Source organism: Manihot esculenta, chromosome 13, assembly GCF_001659605.2.
Source record: "Manihot esculenta cultivar AM560-2 chromosome 13, M.esculenta_v8, whole genome shotgun sequence".
Taxonomy (NCBI): domain Eukaryota; kingdom Viridiplantae; phylum Streptophyta; class Magnoliopsida; order Malpighiales; family Euphorbiaceae; genus Manihot; species Manihot esculenta.
Window position 1 is genome coordinate 26,737,710 of NC_035173.2, and position 17,681 is coordinate 26,755,390.

The 17,681-nt window shown below is 44.1% G+C and overlaps 1 pseudogene; it reads right to left on the bottom strand.

Moving 5' to 3' along the window:
* Nucleotides 1-782: 782 nt before the first annotated feature.
* Nucleotides 783-17,681, bottom strand: part of LOC122721513 — a 66,874-nt pseudogene continuing 49,975 nt past the window's right edge.

Below are 17,681 nucleotides of genomic sequence, written 5' to 3' on the forward strand. Positions count from 1 at the left end.
TGGCACTATGTAAGAGAAAGTCCAGGTTGTACCCATTCTACGTCCCTGGCACATTGGTATGTATGATATGTTATGTTAAGAGAAAGACCGGTTGTACCCATTCTACGTCCCGGCACTTTGGAATGTAGAGGACTATTGGTGACAATACCATCCGAGATGTGATTTGTTGTGATGTGTTGCATTACATGATGGCATGAGATTTTTAAATGTTGTTTTCTATTATTCTGCTCACTGGGCTCTAGTAGCTCACCCCTTTTCCCTAATCCCCAGGATTGCAGGTACGGGCTAGACAGAGAAGTCAAGAAGAGTAAAGTCTTGTAAATGTAATAGTTAGAATGTGGACATGACAAATTGTATAATGACGTATAGATATGTAATGTAATGATATTGAGGTTAAAAGTGTGCTTGACCATAGTATATTGTAATCCCTTTTTGATACATGATCTTAATGTTTATTGATGACTATGTTTAGCCAACTCAACGCATGTTATGCCACCCATTGGGGGCATTGTTGAGATCCCACTGAGGGGTCAAGTTTATGATTATGATTATGTTCAGTGCATGCACAGGTTGAGTTTGGTGTATGTCAGAATGTATGAAAGAAAAGTTTTAATTTTTTTATGTATGTTGTTGATCATGTATGGGATTAAACAGGTTTACAGGTTGCATGTCAGGCTTGCTACGGGTCCCGGCGGCCTTAAGCCGACCTGGATCCTAGCGCCGGTAGCGGTCCGATTTTCGAGTCGTTACAATTACGAAGTGCAAAATAGGTATCTTTATCCTTAATTTTTTTTGTGTCGAGCCAAAAATTGTTCAAATCGGGTAGTTTCATCGACAACCATTTCAACCATTATAGCTAAAAATTCTCTACTGTCTTCAATACGAGCACTAAGGTCACATTCATACTCGATTATCATATTATGCATGATAATACATGTAGTTAATATATCATGCACTATTTCTTTTTTCCAAAAACGTGATGGCCCTGCAATTATTGCAAAACGTGACTGCAACACTCCGAAAGCACGTTCAACATCTTTTTGACATGATTCTTGTTTCATTGCAAAATACCTCTTCTTCCTTGTTTGTGGTTCACGAATAGTTTGCACAATAGTTAACCATTTCGGATATATACCATCAGCTAAATAATAACCTGTATTATATACTTTTCCTTGAATAACATAATGAGCGGGAAGAGCAATACCTTTAGCAAGGTCAGAAAATAAATGCGATGACTCTAAAACATTAATATCGTTATTGGAGCCAGGCATTCCAAAATATGCATGCCATATCCAAAGGTCATAATTAGCTACAACTTCTAAAATGATTGTTGGTGTAATGACCCGGAATCCGGACCGCTACCGGCGCTAAGATCCAGATCGGCATAAGGCCGCCAGGACCCCTAGCAAGCCTGACATACCTCCTGTAAACCTGTTTAATCCCATACATGATCAATAAGTACATAAAAATTTTGATCTTTCTCATTCAATCACCAAACTCAACCTGTGCATACACAACTCATAAACATAAACATCAACCCCACGCTGGAGTCCTCATCAAATACTCCAATAGGGTAACATAGCATATAGTGAGTTTGGTCTACATAATATATCATTAAACCATTACATTTGAAAGATCATGTAGCAAAAGGGATTAACATACAAACTAGGGTCAAGCACAACTCTAATCATCAATAACATCATTATATTACATAACTGATCAATACTACACTTTACATTATATCATTCTCATGTCCACTTCTAACTATTACATAGACATGACTTTACTCTAGCTGACCTCCTGGCCTATCCCGTACCTGCAAACCTGGAGAAATTTGGGAGTGGGGTGAGCTACTAGAGCCCAGTGAGCAGAATAATAAAACATTGTATTTAAAACATATGATATCATGGAATGCATCACAGTACAAACAAATCACATCAAGGATGAACTCGTCACCATTTAGCCCTCTATACAGTCTAATCATGCCAGAGGCGTAGTGCAGGCACGCCTGGATTTCCATATCATATCATACATATCTAATCATGCCGGGGGCGTAGTGCAGGCACGCCTGGACTTTCTCTTACATAGTACCAGGGGCGTAGAGCAGGCACGCTTGGACTTCCATATCCTATCATCATGTCATAACATATGAGGGCTAATGGATCATTCAACATTCATCCGCATCAACAATATAATATGCAATGCAACATATTCGTGAATTCTAATGCAAGCACCCTAATATATCTCATGGCATTCGTGATGCGTGGATCATGCTAAAACTTTCATTATTTGCTTTGAAACATAGAGAGTTATTCCACTCACCTCTAGCTATCTCTGACAAGACACTGAAGCAGCTGTCTCACTGCTGGGGTCCTCGGTTCCTCGGGTCCGAACCTACACAGGTGGACTCAAATGAGGGACCAAACATACATGAACAAGACTCTAAAATACTCCCTAAAAACCCCCTAAAACACCTTAAAACAATCATAGAGATCATGCAAAGGAAGGCTGGACAGGGCACTTTCGGCGGCAGGTTCGGCGGCCGAAAGTCCCTCAAAAGATGAAAGTCATGCACCTTCGGCGGCACTTTCGGCGGCCGAAGGTTCCTTCCAAAGACGAAACTCATGCATGTTCGGTGGCACCTTCGGCGGCCGAAACTCCCTTCCAGAGCCGAAAGTCTACTTTCGGGGGCAGGGTTCAGCAGCCAAAGGTTGGCCTCCACAGGCAGGTTCGGCGGCCGAAGGTTCCTTCGGCTGCCGAACCTGAGTTCTTCCAAAGGGCAGAACTCAGCCTCCAACATGCACATTTGCCTCCCAAAACATTCAATCATGCATTTACCTATTCTGCAACAAGCAAACTCAAGCCAACAAGTATATAGGGGTCCCAAACTATCCTAAACCCCAACTACAACACATCAAACATACATAAACAACCCACATTGCTCAAAAACTCAACATTAACCCATAAACTCAAAAAAATAACCTAAACATGCATTTCTACCCCACAAATCATCATAAAACTTACTTAAAACATAAAAGGAGTTAAAGATCTACTCTTACCTCTTGAAGATCGAGAGGAGAGGCGATCTAACTTGGAGAGGGGAGAGATCTCGCTCCTTTGGTCTCCAAGCTCCAAAACTTGCTCTTTTTGCTCAAATATCTTCAACCCAAGATAAAACTTGTTAAAACTTAAAGGATTTGATGAAAATCATCAAAAACAACCATGGGAGAGCATGGACTCACCGTTGGCCGAAAATGGGGAGAAAACTTGCCCATTTTGGCCATGGAGCCCTTATATAGGGGCTAGCCAGACCACCCTTCGGCAGCCTAAAGTGCCTCCAAAACTCATGCAAGTTTGGCGGTCGAACATGAGGTTCGGTGGCCGAACCTGAATTACTTTCGAAAGCCTAACTTGCCCCCCCTAAACTATCCCATGTTCGGCGGCCGAACTTGAGGTTCGGCGGCCGAACCTGGAAATGCCTCCATGGTCTTTTTCATTCAAAACTCAATTCCTTTCTTACTTAAAATCATCAAATACATTAAAACATTTCATAAAAACATGATTTTACCCTTCTAGAGGTTTTCGACATCTGAGATTCCACCGGACGGTAGGAATTCCGATATCGGAGTCTAGCCGGGTATTACAGTTGGTGATCCACTACGACTTGTATATTGGCCAGCCCATGTAGTAGGACAATTTTTCCATTTCCAATGCATGCAATCAAGAATACTTAATATTCTAGGAAAGCCACGTTGCTCACCAATATAAAGAAGCCTTGCAACATCCTCGACAGTTGGTGATCTCAGATACTGCTCACCAAATACCTCAACAGTAGCTCGACAAAATCTCTTTAGACTTTCAATTGCAGTGGACTCCCTAATTTTCACATATTCATCGGTAGCATTCGCCGGCAAACCATACGCTAGTATTCAAAACACAGTTGTGATTTTTTGAATAGTAGATAATCCAATTTTTCCTACTGCATATATTTGTTGTTCGAAGTACGTATCATGTGCTTTTATTGCATCGACAATACGAAGGAATAAATTTCGAGACATTCTATATTGTCGACGAAACATTACATCATTGAATCGTGGATTATCTAAAAAATAATTCAAAAATAAATTACGATCAGCCGTTTCACGATCTCGATTGATTACTAGATGACCTGGAACAAAGCCACCTCTAGAAACTCGGTGTTGATATTGTATTTGCTGCAAAACTATCTTATTTCTAAGAAATTATTGATTAACTACTTGTGCTTCCACTGAAACTCATTATCATCTAAAATATAATCATCAATATCTGAAGAAGATGATGATGAATTTTCAGCATCATTATTTAATGTATCTCTAACATAGAAATTCATTTTAAGTAATGATCTGTAGAATTTTTTTGACTCAAATTTAAGAGGAATTAAAAAATATGAGTTTTGTTTATATCTTTGAAGAATACATTATTTAATAGGAAAATGTGAGGATAGAGATACATATTATCCGAAGGTGGAGATCGAGATAAAATCCATCCAATGGTCGATTTTAAGATGAAATCTATCAGAATGCTGTTGGTTCAATTATTATTTAAGATTCCATTTAACTTTATTGAAAAATATGAGGATAGGGATGCATACTATCCGAAGGTAGAGATCAAGGTGAAATCCATCCAATGATCGATTTTGAGATGAAATCTATCAGAATACTATTGGTTTAATTATTATTTAAGATTTAATCTGATTGTATTGAAAAATGTGGGGATAAGGATGCATACTATCCGAAGGTGGAGATCGAAATGAAATCTATCAAACGGTCAATTTTAAGATGAAATCTATTAAAATACTGTTGGTTTAATTATTATTTAAGATTTCATCTGACTTTATTGAAAAATGTGGGGATAGGGATGCATACTATTCGAAGGTGGAGATCGAAGTGAAATCTATCCAATGGTCGATTTTAGGATGAAATCTATTAGAATACTGTTGGTTTAATTATTGTTTGAGATTCCATTTGAATTATATATATTGGAATGCCAATATCTACAACTTACCATAAGTTAGCCATACCCTTCAATATTTAATCACTTTGTAAACGATGACTTCAAGATCTGCAGGATATTCTACCAATGAAGATCTGCTATTGTGCATAATTTATCTATGTAATACCCGGCTAGACTCCGGTATCGGAATTCCTACCGTCCGATGGAATCTCGGGTGTCGGAGACCTCTAGAAGGGTAAAAGCATGTTTTCATAAAATGTTTTAAGGTGTTTTATGTTTTAATCAAGAAAGAAAATGAGTTTTTGCTTGAAAATGATCTTGGAGGAAGACCCAGGTTCGGCCGCCGAACCTCAAGTTCGGCCGCCGAACATGCATGCACTTCGGGAGTGCTTTAGGCCCCCGAAAGCATAAGTGAGGGAAGTCCAGGTTCGGCCGCCGAACCTCATGTTCGGCTGCCGAACATGGCATGCATGCGGAGGCACGTTCGGCTCCCGAATGTGGCCTGGCCAGCCACCTATAAAGGGGTCCCTTAGCCGAAAACGGGCGAGCTTTTCCCCCATTTTCGGCCAAGGTGAGCTCTCTGTCGTCCCTCATCGATCTTGAGTTCTTTCCTTCCAATATTTCACGATTTTCACTAGTTTTCACCTTGTTTTGAAGATTTTTGAGCAAAAGGTCAAGTTTTGAGCTTGGAGACCCAAGGAGCTAAATCTCTCCCAACTCCAAGTCAGATCGCCTCTACTCTAGATCTTCAAGAGGTAAGAGTCGATCTCTAGCTTATGATGTGTTTTAAACAATTTTTATGCAAGTTTATGGCATAAAAACGCATGTTTAGGTTGTTTTGAGTTTATGGATTTAATGAGTGTTTTTGAGCAATGTGGGTATGCTTGAGGTGTTGTAGTTGGGGTTTAGGCTAGTTTGAGACCCCTATGAACTTGTATGCTTGATTGTGTATGTTTGGAAGTGTTGTAGAATAGGTTTATGCATGTTTGAAAGGTTTGGGAGGCGTTTGTGCATGTTGGAGCTGAGTTTCTGCCACTTTGGAGAAACTCAGGTTCGGCCGCCGAAGGAACTTTCGGCCGCCGAACCCGCTTGTGGAGGCAGCCTTCGGCTGCCGAAGCCTGCCCCCGAAAGAGGACTTTCGTCTCTAGAGGGCAGTTTCGGCCGCTGAAAGTGCCGCTGAACATGCATGAGTTTCGTCTCTGTCTGGGAGTTTCGGCCGCCGAAGGTGCCGCCGAACCTGCCTAACTTTCGGCTCTGGAGGGACTTTCGGCCGCCGAACCTGCCATCGAAAGTGCCCTATCCAGCCTTCCTTTGCATGTTTTTCTATGGTTGTTTCATGATGTTTTAGGGGGTTTTTGGGGAGTAGTTTAGAGTTATGTTCATGTATGTTTGGTCCCTCATTTGAGTCCACCTGTGTAGGTTCGGACCCGAGGAACCTAGGACCCCAGCAGTGAGTCAGCTGCTCCAGTTTCTGGTCAGAGCTATCCAGAGGTGAGTAGGATAAACCTTTACGTTTTAAAGCGAATAAATTATAAAGTTTCGAGCATGTTCACGCATCATTAATGCCATGAGATATACTAGGTTGTTTGCATTAGAATTTACGAATATGTTGCATTGCATATATTGTTGTTGATGCGGATGAATGTTGGATGATCCATAGCCCTCGACCTATGATGTGACGATATGGTATGTATGGTACGGAATGTAAGACCAGTGAGACCCATTCTACGTTCGCTGGCACTATGTAAGAGAAAGACCAGCACCCATTCTACATTCTGGCACATTGGAATGTTATGTTATGCTATGTAAGAGAAAGACCAGGACCCATTCTACGTTCTGGCACTATTGGATATGTAGAGGGCTATTGGTGATAACTTCATCCTTGATGTGATTAGCTGTGATGTGATACATTCCATATTATCATATGTTTTAAATGTTTTAGTATTCTGCTCACTGGGCTCTAGTAGCTCACCTCTCTCCCTAATCCCCCAGGTTTGCAGGTACAGGGTAGACCAGGAGGTCAGCAGGAGTAATGAAGTCATGTGTATGTAATAGATAGAATGTGGACATGATAAATTGTAAAATGATGAATAGTCATGTAATGTAATGATATTGAGGATTAGAGGTTGTGCTTGACCCTATGTGTATGATATCCCTTTTAATACATGATCTTAGATGTTTTATGATGCTTATGTAAACCAACTCAACACAGGTTATGCCACCCTTTGGGGCACTGATGAGATCCCACTGAGGGGTCAATGCTTATGATTAGGTTATGTATAGTGCATGCAGGTTGAGTTTGGTGTTTGTATGAAAGGAAAAGTTTTAATTTTTATGTATGTTGTTGATCATGTATGGGATTAAACAGGTTCACAGGTTGTATGTTGGGCTTGCTACGGGTCCCGGCGGCCTTAAGCCGACCTGGATCCTAGCGCCGATAGCGGTCCGATTTTTGGGTCGTTACAGAATGGTATCAGAGCCCTAGGTTCATATGGTCGGACCTAGAGTGACGGGCTCATAGATGTTATAGAAGGTCAAGCACAATAGGAAGATCATGTCCACTAGGATAGGATGTTGAGTCCTGTCTTGTATGATGATGTGAAATGCCATGATTTTATTCATGTGCATTAATGATATTGTTGGCCAAGTGGGCTAGCATCCTGCTCAGATCCCTTCGAACCATGGCGCTTGGGCTTGCTACGCTATAAGGAATTAGAGTTGCACCTCTGCTATAAGCTTAAGCTTTTGGCATGGTGGTAAGCGCTCGATCCTACAGATATACTATGTATGTGATGAATGTGATGCGGGTTCATGTGTTTCCACATGAACCATATGATGCTAATGTTTATGTGATGTGTGCTGTTTTTCAGAAAACAGGATGAGAGGAACTCGTCGATCTGCACGATTGACTGAAGTACCACCTGAGGACGAGGGCACGAGCGCCCGTCCTTCTGCATTGCCTAGGGCAATGTCATGTAGATCAAGCGTGTCAAGGGACCCTAGAAGGTCTTTTGATGCTAGCAGAAGGGGGACAGACAGAGGAGGAAGTTCTTCAGATGCGAGGGAGGTTATGGAAGAGGATCAGAGGAGGGATGGGAATCTGGATGTCAGCATGTCGGAAGAAGGGACAGGGGAGTCACAGGGAGGCGCTCAGGCCTCGGGGTATGGTTTTCCACCCCATGATCCACCCTTCCCACAGGGTTCAGGGTATCCGATGGGAGGCACATCGGATTACTCCAGCTTTAACCCCTACCCTACCTACATGCCTTATCCACCTTTCTATCCACCTTACCCACAGTACCCAGCTTATCCACCCTCACCCTTCTATCCTACCCCGGCAAACCCCACCTCGGGGAATGCTGCACCCCCACCTCCACCACCTACAGAACCAGCAGCCTCAATTACTCAACCTTCTAGACCTAGCTCAGCCGGTGGGAGTAAGGTGAAGATGACAGATTACCTTAAGCTGGATGCTCCCAAATACAAGTCGGGGGATGATCCCTTTGAGTACCTGAGAGTAGTGAAGACAATAACTGATGAGCTAGGGGCAGATGACAGCAGGGCCATTCAGATGGCAGGGTTCACTTTAAAGTGTAAAAAGGCACGGGAATGGTTCAAGTGTTATGTGGACCCAAGACTAGACGGTATGACATGGGAGGAATTTGCAAATGAGTTCGCTGGATGGGCTTTTTCAGACAGTTCCAAAGAACTGAAGATGATTGAGTTTGAGCAGCTGAGGCAGACAGAACACATGAGTGTAGAGGAGTACACAGATAAATTCTTGGAGCTATTGCCTTTTTCAGGGCAAGCTCTAGATACAGATTCGAAGAAAGCCAAGAGATATGTTATGAAACTGCATTCTAGGTACTCCTCTTTGATTCAGTCAGTTGAGAGGGAAAGTTTCCACACTATAGTGGATATGGCTCGAAGGATGGAGGCTAGTGCTATAGTTGAGGGGTCAGTGAAACAGTCAGTGACCCAGTCTTCAGGAGTTAAGACCCCAGGTAGAGGAGGGCCAGGTCCCTCTTCTCAGAGTTCAGTTAGCAAGAAGTGGAATAACACCACCAAGAAGCCGAAGAAGAACAAGTTCTGGAGTAAGTTGAAATCCGGTCTGGGATTAGGCGGTGGCTCAAGCTCAGGCTCAGATGGTACAGAATGTCTAAGGTGTGGGAAGCCACACAAGGGAGTGTGTCGGGCTGGGACTAATGCATGCTTCAGATGTGGACAGGAGGGACACGTGGCTCGGGAGTGTCCTAGAGCACCTTTTATGGGTCAGCCCCAGCAGACAGCTTCTGGTAGTGTGGCACAGCCAGCAGCTCCAGCCACAACTCAGGGCAGTGGAAGAGGTAGAGGGAGAGGGGCAGCCTCTTCTTCTGGTTCCCGAGGTGAAGGTCCATCAGCTCCAGCCAGGATCTTCACCATGACACAGCAGAAGGCTAACACATCCAACACCGTGGTGTCAGGTAATCTCATCATTGGGTGTTCTGATGTGTATGCATTAATGGACCCGGGTGCATCTCATTCTTTTATTGCTCCGAGAGCCGTTGAGAGGTTGGGTCTGATAGCCTCTGGGTTAGAGTGTCCCCTATGGGTCAGTGGACCCAAGTGTGACCCGTCAGTGGCAGAGTCAGTCTGCCAGTACAGTCCAGTTTTTATTGAGGGAAGATGCCTCTTCGCCGACCTTGTGGTTCTAGATTTGACAGACTTTGACGTCATTCTAGGGATGGATTGGCTATCTACCCATGGTGCTACCTTGGACTGCAGAGACAAGGTAGTCAGGTTCAGAGATCAGAACGGGTCAGAGGTCGTCTTCAGAGGAGACAAGAGGGTAGAGGTCTGATATCAGCTCTTCAGGCTCGTAGGATGCTTAGGAAGGGATGTCAGGGGTATTTGGCTCATGTGAGAGAGCTAGTTAGTCAGGTCAGGGAGCCAGCCTCAGTGCCAGTTGTCAGAGAATTTCAGGATGTCTTCCCAGACGAGCTGCCAGGTTTGCCACCTGCTAGGGAGATAGAGTTTGAAATTGAACTGATGCCTGGAACTAGACCGATCTCTATTCCTCCCTACAGGATGGCTCCAGCTGAGTTGAAGGAATTGAAAGAACAGTTGCAAGAGCTGGTAGAAAAGGGTTTCATCCGACAGAGTACCTCACCTTGGGGTGCTCTAGTCTTGTTCGTGAGGAAGAAAGATGGATCCCTTAGACTTTGTATCGACTACAGGCAGTTGAACAAAGTCACTACCAAGAACAGGTACCCTCTGCCAAGGATCGATGATCTATTCGACCAGCTAGTAGGAGCGGGTTGTTTTTCCAAAATAGATCTGAGGTCCGGGTACCATCAGCTGAGGATTAGAGAAGAGGATGTGCCAAAGACAGCTTTCAGAACCAGATATGGGCATTTTGAGTTCCTTGTAATGCCGTTCGGGTTAACCAACACCCCTGCAGCATTCATGGATCTCATGAACAGAGTGTTTAGCCAATACCTGGATCACTTTGTTATTGTCTTCATAGATGATATCTTAGTGTATTCCAGGAACGCAGAGGAGCATGCCCATCATCTGAGGTTGGTTCTGCAGACCTTGAGGGAACATGGCTTGTATGCCAAGTTCTCTAAGTGTGAGTTCTGGCTGAGGAGCATTTCATTCTTGGGGCATGTAGTGTCAGAGAACGGGATAGAGGTGGACCCCAAGAAGATAGAAGCTGTGGCTAACTGGCCTAGACCCACTTCAGTGATAGAGATTAGAAGTTTCTTGGGTTTGGCAGGTTACTACAGGAGGTTCGTTCAGGACTTCTCAAAAATTGCAGCTCCTCTGACCAGACTAACCAGGAAGAATCAGAAGTTTGTGTGGACTGACCAGTGCGAAGAGAGTTTTGAAGAGTTTAAGAAGAGGTTAACGTCAGCACCAGTGTTAGCTTTGCCAGCTAGCAATGAGGATTTCACAGTTTTCTGTGATACGTCCCGTGTGGGACTGGTGTAACAGCCCGGCCCTTTTCGCACGGCACTGTTACCACTCACGGCCCAGGGCTATCCCTCGCCTGGCCTCTTGCCACCTCGGGCTTTCCACTGGCGTCGTGAGCAGCTCTAACATCCCTTCACCCTCACGGGTTCCAGGCAGGATTTGTCCCCTTGGGTTCTCGTCAAACGCATCCTTCCCCAAGTGGATTTGGCCCAAATTTCCCTTAGGAAATTAGGTCGCCTCCCCCACTGCTCGAACCCTTGACCTCCCACTTTAAGGGAATAGTCTGGTGAGAGTGAGTACCAATTGTGCCATTGGAACAATTGGTACTCACTCTCACCAGACTATTCCCTTAAAGTGGGAGGTCAAGGGTTCGAGCAGTGGGGGAGGCGACCTAATTTCCTAAGGGAAATTTGGGCCAAATCCACTTGGGGAAGGATGCGTTTGACGAGAACCCAAGGGGACAAATCCTGCCTGGAACCCGTGAGGGTGAAGGGATGTTAGAGCTGCTCACGACGCCAGTGGAAAGCCCGAGGTGGCAAGAGGCCAGGCGAGGGATAGCCCTGGGCCGTGAGTGGTAACAGTGCCGTGCGAAAAGGGCCGGGCTGTTACATAAAAAGGCGCCTTTTTATGTAACAGCCCGGCCCTTTTTTGCACGGCACTGTTACCACTCACGGCCCAGGGCTATCCCTCGCCTGGCCTCTTGCCACCTCGGGCTTTCCACTGGCGTCGTGAGCAGCTCTAACATCCCTTCACCCTCACGGGTTCCAGGCAGGATTTGTCCCTCGGGGGAGCCAGTACGGCCCGCCCTAGCCCGAGTGGATTTGGCCCAATTCCTTCCTCTGGGAATTAGGTCGCCTCCCCCACTGCTCGAACCCTTGACCTCCCACTTTAAGGGAATAGTCTGGTGAGAGTGAGTACCAATTGTGCCATTGGAACAATTGGTACTCACTCTCACCAGACTATTCCCTTAAAGTGGGAGGTCAAGGGTTCGAGCAGTGGGGGAGGCGACCTAATTTCCTAAGGGAAATTTGGGCCAAATCCACTTGGGGAAGGATGCGTTTGACGAGAACCCAAGGGGACAAATCCTGCCTGGAACCCGTGAGGGTGAAGGGATGTTAGAGCTGCTCACGACGCCAGTGGAAAGCCCGAGGTGGCAAGAGGCCAGGCGAGGGATAGCCCTGGGCCGTGAGTGGTAACAGTGCCGTGCGAAAAGGGCCGGGCTGTTACAACTGGGTTGTGTGTTAATGCAGAATGAAAGGGTGATTGCTTATGCTTCTAGACAGCTGAAGAAGCATGAGTTGAATTACCCCACACATGACCTAGAAATGGCAGCAATAATCTTTGCACTCAAGATGTGGAGGCACTACCTTTACGGGGTTAAATGTGAGATCTTCACGGATCATAAGAGCCTGCAGTACATCTTGAGTCAGAGGGATCTAAATCTGAGACAGAGAAGATGGGTAGAACTGCTGAGCGATTATGATTGCAAGATTCAGTACCATCCGGGTAAGGCGAATGTTGTGGCAGACGCCTTAAGCCGGAAATCACTCAGCAGTTTGTCCCACATATCGGCAGAGAGGAGACCAGTGGTGAAGGAGTTTTATAAGCTCATAGATGAAGGTCTACAGTTGGAGTTGTCTGGTACAGGTGCTTTAGTTGCTCAGATGAGAGTGGCACCCGTGTTTCTGGAGCAGGTGGCTCAGAAACAGTATGAGGACCCAGAGTTAGTGAAGATCGCCAGGACTGTTCAGTCAGGCAAAGATAGTGAGTTCAGATTCGACAGCAAGGGAATCCTCCGCTATAGGAGCCAACTATGTGTACCAGATGACATAGGGCTAAAGGGAGACATTATGAGAGAGGCTCATAATGCAAGATACAGCGTTCACCCCGGAGCCACCAAGATGTACCAAGATCTGAAGAAAGTTTATTGGTGGCCAGCTATGAAGAGAGAAGTGGCACAGTTTGTGTCAGCCTGCGAAGTGTGTCAGAGGGTGAAGCTAGAACATCAGAAGCCGGCTGGAATGCTTAACCCGCTACCTATTCCAGAGTGGAAATGGGAGAATATAGCTATGGACTTCGTAGTGGGGTTACCGGCGACGTCCAACAGATTGGACTCCATATGGGTGATTGTGGAAAGACTCACCAAATCTGCTCACTTCATCCCTGTCAGGAGTGGCTATTCTGTGGACAAGTTGGCGCAGGTGTATGTTGATGAGATCGTCAGGCTGCATGGGGTTCCTGTTTTAATAGTATCCGATAGAGGACCCCAGTTCACCTTCAGGTTTTGGCGGAGTCTGCAGAGTGCCATGGGTACCAGGTTGGATTTCAGTACTGCCTTCCATCCACAGACAGACGGACAATCAGAGAGGACCATCCAGACGATAGAGGATATGCTTAGAATGTGTGTGCTGGATTTTGGCGGTTCTTGGAGGCAGCATCTACCCTTGGTAGAGTTTGCCTACAATAACAGCCATCATGCTAGCATCGGGATGGCTCCATATGAAGCTTTATATGGAAGAAAGTGCAGGTCACCTGTTTGCTGGGAGGAAGTTGGAGAGAAGGCCTTGGCAGGGCCTGAGCTAGTAGAGATCACCAGCAGGGTGGTACCCATAATCAGAGAAAGGATCAAGACTGCTGCAAGCAGACAGAAGAGTTATGCAGACATCCGCAGAAGGCAAGTAGAGTTTCAGGAGGGGGATCTGGTATTGCTCAAGGTGTCTCCTATGAAGGGAGTGGTTCACTTTGGGAAGAAAGGTAAACTAGCCCCACGATACATCGGACCCTTTGAAATCTTGCAAAAGATTGGGAATGTATCGTACAAGCTGGATTTACTTGCTTCAATGGAAAGAATCCATCCGGTTTTCCATGTTTCCATGTTGAGGAAGTTTGTGTCAAATCCGGGCAAGGTTCTTAGTGAGCCTGATATGGAGATCCAAGAAGATCTCACTTACGTTGAGCAGCCGGTACGGATCATAGACACCCAGATCAGGAAGCTGATAAACAAGGAAATCCCGATGGTGAAAGTCCTGTGGAACCACCACAATTTGGAAGAATGCACTTGGGAGACACGGGAGTCCATGCTCCAGCAGTACCCTTATCTCTTCTGAGGTTAGTTTTATGTGTGTTTTATGTGTATGTTATGTCGTATGCTTTGCATGTGCTAGTTGAGGAACATTCGAGGACGAATGTTCTTAAGGGGGGGAGAATGTAATACCCGACTAGACTCCGGTATCGGAATTCCTACCGTCCGGTGGAATCTCGGGTGTCGGAGACCTCTAGAAGGGTAAAAGCATGTTTTCATAAAATATTTTAAGGTGTTTTATGTTTTAATCAAGAAAGAAAATGAGTTTTTGCTTGAAAATGATCTTGGAGGAAGACCCAGGTTCGGCCGCCGAACCTCAAGTTCGGAAGCCGAACATGCATGCACTTCGGGAGTGCTTTAGGCCCCTGAAAGCATAAGTGAGGGAAGTCCAGGTTCGGCCGCCGAACCTCATGTTCGGCCGCCGAACCTCATGTTCGGCCGCCGAACATGGCATGCATGCGGAGGCACGTTCGGCTCCCGAATGTGGCTTGGCCAGCCACCTATAAAGGGGTCCCTTAGCCGAAAACGGGCGAGCTTTTCTCCCATTTTCGGCCAAGGTGAGCTCTCCGCCGTCCCTCACCGATCTTGAGTTCTTTCCTTCCAATCTTTCACGATTTTCACTAGTTTTCACCTTGTTTTGAAGATTTTTGAGCAAAAGGTCAAGTTTTGAGCTTGGAGACCCAAGGAGCTAAATCTCTCCCAACTCCAAGTCAGATCGCCTCTACTCTAGATCTTCAAGAGGTAAGAGTCGATCTCTAGCTTATGATGTGTTTTAAACAAGTTTTATGCAAGTTTATGGCATAGAAATGCATGTTTAGGTTGTTTTGAGTTTATGGGTTTAATGAGTGTTTTTGAGCAATGTGGGTATGCTTGAGGTGTTGTAGTTGGGGTTTAGGCTAGTTTGAGACCCCTATGAACTTGTATGCTTGATTGTGTATGTTTGGAAGTGTTGTAGAATAGGTTTATGCATGTTTGAAAGGTTTGGGAGGCGTTTGTGCATGTTGGAGCTGAGTTTCTGCCACTTTGGAGAAACTCAGGTTCGGCCGCCGAAGGAACTTTCGGCCGCCGAACCCGCTTGTGGAGGGAGCCTTCGGCTGCCGAAGCCTACCCCCGAAAGAGGACTTTCATCTCTGGAGGGCAGTTTCGGCCACCGAAAGTGCCGCCGAACATGCATGAGTTTCGTCTCTGTCTGGGAGTTTCGGCCGCCGAAGGTGCCGCCGAACCTGCCTGACTTTCGGCTCTGGAGGGACTTTCGGCCGCCGAATCTGCCGCCGAAAGTGCCCTGTCCAGCCTTCTTTGCATGTTTTTCTATGGTTGTTTCATGATGTTTTAGGGGGTTTTTGGGGAGTAGTTTAGAGTTATGTTCATATATGTTTGGTCCCTCATTTGAGTCCACCTGTGTAGGTTCGGACCCGAGGAACCTAGGACCCCAGCAGTGAGTCAGCTGCTCCAGTGTCTGGTCAGAGCTATCCAGAGGTGAGTAGGATAAACCTTTACGTTTTAAAGCGAATAAATTATAAAGTTTCGAGCATGTTCACGCATCATTAATGCCATGAGATATACTAGGTTGTTTGCATTAGAATTCACGAATATGTTGCATTGCATATATTGTTGTTGATGAGGATGAATGTTGGATGATCCATAGCCCTCGACCTATGATGTGACGATATGGTATGTACGATACGGAATGTAAGACCAGTGGGACCCATTCTACGTTCGCTGGCACTATGTAAGAGAAAGACCAGGACCCATTCTACGTTCTGGCACATTGGAATGTTATGTTATGCTATGTAAGAGAAAGACCAGGACCCATTCTACGTTCTGGCACTATTGGATATGTAGAGGGCTATTGGTGACAACTTCATCCTTGATGTGATTAGCTGTGATGTGATGCATTCCATGTTATCATATGTTTTAAATGTTTTAGTATTCTGCTCACTGGGCTCTAGTAGCTCACCCCTCTCCCTAATCCCCCAGGTTTGCAGGTACAGGGTAGACCAGGAGGTCAGCAGGAGTAATGAAGTCATGTGTATGTAATAGATAGAATGTGGACATGATAAATTGTAAAATGATAAATAGTCATGTAATGTAATGATATTGAGGATTAGAGGTTGTGCTTGACCCTATATGTATGATATCCCTTTTAATACATGATCTTAGATGTTTTATGATGCTTATGTAAATCAACTCAACACAGGTTATGCCACCCTTTGTGGCACTGATGAGATCCCACTGAGGGGTCAATGCTTATGATTAAGTTATGTATAGTGCATGCAGGTTGAGTTTGGTGTTTGTATGAAAGGAAAAGTTTTAATTTTTATGTATGTTGTTGATCATGTATGGGATTAAACAGGTTCACAGGTTGTATGTTGGGCTTGCTACGGGTCCCGGCGGCCTTAAGCCGACCTGGATCCTAGCGCCGGTAGCGGTCCGATTTTCGGGTCGTTACAATCTAGATGTTTCACAAGATTCCATTATAAGTAAACAATAATCTAGTCAACGTTTTTGGAGTCAGGTGCCAGAAGCATATGAAATTGCAACGAATGAGTTTTGAGAGTCCTGCAACCCACGATCTTTACAATGTCGAATGCAAGTTATTGAGAAGGCTATAAGAAAATTAAATGGCTGTTATCGACAAGTTGAAAACTTACATCCTAGTGGTGCTTCGGAATAAGATCTGGTGAGTATTTTTTTGGTAATTACTTTGTACATAAATCTTAGAATTTTTCTTAACATTTTCCAAATTATGCAGCTCAATCAAGCGAGAACTTTACTCATGCAAGATCCAAGATACAAAAAGGGATTCAAGTTTGACAATGTTTGGAGCATGATGAAAGATGCTGAGAAGTTCAAAGATAGTAGCTCTAAAAAAAAGTTCAAAATCAAAGCTCCTCTTATGTATCTCAGAGTCAAACAATCCTACTCCTGACTCACCAATGGTACCATCTTCAAACTTATCATCATTTTCAATTCATTTAAATGAGGATATTGCAGGATATTATACATCATCGGATAGACCTCTTGGTGTCAAAAAAGCAAAATTGAAGAAAAAACTTGAATCTTTTTCATCCGCTCTAAAATGCTTACATGCTGATAATGAAAAACTTGTGGAATCGTTGGCGAATGCAATTGCAGAAAGGGAGAAGGGAAGGCTAATGAGAAGTAGAGTTTTGGACTTAAAGGAATTTTAAAAAGAAAATAAAATTTTACTGCTCGATTTAAATTCTATTTTTGATCCAATTGCTCATAAAACGTTTCGCCAAGAAAAAATTCGAATATCAGAGAAAAGAGCTCAACGTCAATAATCACCACCGTTATCTGCCTCTAATGTATATGGTCAATATTTCAATGATATTACTAGATCCGAATTCGACCTACCGAAATATTAAATATTTAGTGTGTTGTTACTGATTGTATTTTTAATTAATATATATTGTTCAATTATAATATATGTGTCACTCCACTTATTCTATATAATATATCATAAATAAATTATTTATCATAAAAACTATTTATAATTGAGAATATATTAATTTAAATTAAATTTTTATAATTATAAAAAAATAAAATAAATTTGATTCAAAAAAAATATAATAAATTAAAAATATAATAAATTACGAAAATAAAAAAAATAAGAATCTAATTAAAAAGT